Source organism: Balaenoptera physalus (assembly GCF_965194825.1).
Source record: "Balaenoptera physalus genome assembly, chromosome: X".
In the NCBI taxonomy this organism is placed as follows: domain Eukaryota; kingdom Metazoa; phylum Chordata; class Mammalia; order Artiodactyla; family Balaenopteridae; genus Balaenoptera; species Balaenoptera physalus.
The window spans coordinates 90,129,277-90,131,479 of NC_138903.1; the positions used below are offsets into that span (position 1 = coordinate 90,129,277).

The 2,203-nt window shown below is 47.2% G+C and overlaps 1 pseudogene across 1 annotated transcript; it reads left to right on the top strand.

Annotated features, from left to right (window-relative positions):
* The first annotated feature begins 433 nt into the window (after positions 1-433).
* On the top strand, positions 434-1,774 carry LOC309652171 (protein ARMCX6 pseudogene; annotated as a pseudogene). The gene is made up of 2 exons: positions 434-437; positions 612-1,774. The product of its transcript is annotated as a protein ARMCX6 pseudogene (transcript).
* The last annotated feature ends 429 nt before the right edge of the window (positions 1,775-2,203 follow it).

Below are 2,203 nucleotides of genomic sequence, written 5' to 3' on the forward strand. Positions count from 1 at the left end.
TGGGAACGAGTTTAAGGGAGATAAATGCCAGAGGAGAAATGTTTGAAAATTAAGACCCTAACTCAGGAAAGAGAGATACTGATACCCTTGTATCCTGAGTATTGACATGTATATCTATGGAAACTCATATGAAAGCTCTATGTATTTGCATTTCCCCTAGTTTCCTGTCAGATGGCAGTTAGTGCAATTTGTGTCCAGGAAAAGAACGTCCAACAGTCTCCTACCTAGAACACTACAAATTAGATGGCTTTTAAAAGAGTGAGAACCTCCTGTGACTTGTCACAGATATAGAGTGTGCTCGAAATGCTGATTTAGTGAAAGCAGTTCTGGAGGTCAGGGCTAGAAGTTGCTACAGTGTTCATCCACTAATCAGAAGAGGACATAAACACAGTGAGAAACAACCAGAATTGTAGGGAACTTCATATGGATAAGGATGGGTAAGGGGTCTGGTCTTTACTCAAAGAACCAGGAAAAGCCAAGTCCTGGGGATGAGGCTGACATGAGACATGGGCAGTAAGAACCTAGGGCCTCTCAAAGAGGAAATAGTCTGAATGAAGAAAAATCACTCTTTCACTAATGAAAATGAGGACTTTTTTTTAGTGATGCTTAAGATATTGAAAATTTCAGTTGTGTTCTTGGCCTCTCCAAGTGCCCTTTCATTCAGGGAAAAGTGTTGTTAGCTCAGCCCAGGGACACTGGTTTTTCATTTAGCCACGATATCAATAGTCATTTGGCCAGCCTCTCCATTGCTGGAAACACGATCCCTATTCCCGACCCTGCTGTTGAGGCTTTCTGTGCCCCGGATGACTTGAATGCCAGTGTTGCAAATCAGGGCCAGATTAAGACATACATCAACGAAGTGTGTCGGGAGACTGTGTCACTTTGCTGCAACTCATTTCTGCAGCAGGCCGGATTAAATTTGTTAATAATCATGACAGTTATTAATAACATGCTTGCCAAGTCCGTTTCAGGCTTGAAGTTTCCTTTGATACCAGAGGGAAGTGAGTGTGCTGAGGGGCACGTTGTGAAACCCTTGATGGGTTTGTCTGAAAAGCCAGTCTTGGCGGGGGAGTTGCTGGGAGCCCAAATGCTGCTCTCCTTCCTGTCCCTCTTTATCAGGAACGCAAACAGACAGCTTCTCCCAGAAATCCCGGCCTCTTAAATGGCCCCCTCCAACAGGATGGGACTGATCCTCCCCGAACCAAAACCCGATCAGTGAACACACACTTGTGTTCTCAATCAAAGACTCTGCAGCGGGTGCTATTGAAGATCCAGCCTTAGCCAATAGCCATATCTCTGGGTGAAAGTTACACTTGCTAAATCCAGGACCACTCTCTTGTTGGCCAGGCAGGGGTTCCCACAGAGCTCTGAGTAACCTCTTGGTTTTGCAGTCTGCAGGCAGTGCGCATTGTAAATTGCTCCCTTGCAGCCTTCTTCCTGTGGTAAAGGGATCATTTCAGCTGTGTGGTGAAAGAACAACATTTTCTAGCCTGACAAGGGATGCCTTGCCTGTGGTGGTCTCCCTGTCTAAGCTGGACCACCTTGTGGAGACCAGACCCATGTGGGAGCTTGTGCCGAAAATGCATTGGTTGCTGCGTAGGTTGAATTCTTTTTCATTTACTCTCTTTTCTTCACGAGCCTATGGATGGTAAACCTATTCAGCAAAACATGTACACTCCCCTTCTATGAGCTGTACTGACTCAGCCTCGTCCACCAAGTCTGCATTTTTATGTATCACCAATAAAGCTGTGTGCTTTAACTGGCAAAAACGAGACATGGTACTTGTCTTTGAGTTTATAGTCTGCGTGAAGAGGAAGCCCAAAATACACGACCAGTGCTAACTAACTGGGGCATTTGCTCCTGAAAAATGTCCCCCTAGCAGTGCCCACAGGAGGCAGGGGAAGAGATGGGCTGCAGGGTTCAGGATAAGCTCCCAGAAGGGGCTGGGGGTGGGGATGGGGCAGGGGAATGGGGTGGAGGGTGGAATTAAGAAGGACTGTTGGGAGGACTAAAGGAGACAGCACCTGTGAAGCAGGCAGCACAGTGCCTGATGCAGAGGAATCCTTCCCTCGATGAAGGTGTCTTTCCTCGCCTGCTGGCCTAGAGAGGAAGGTCAGTATCCTTGAGGCTTTGCCTACACATCCTTGGGGGCCACAGGGCAACCCAGCCCTGCACAATTTAGTGCACAGTTATAGCAGTAACA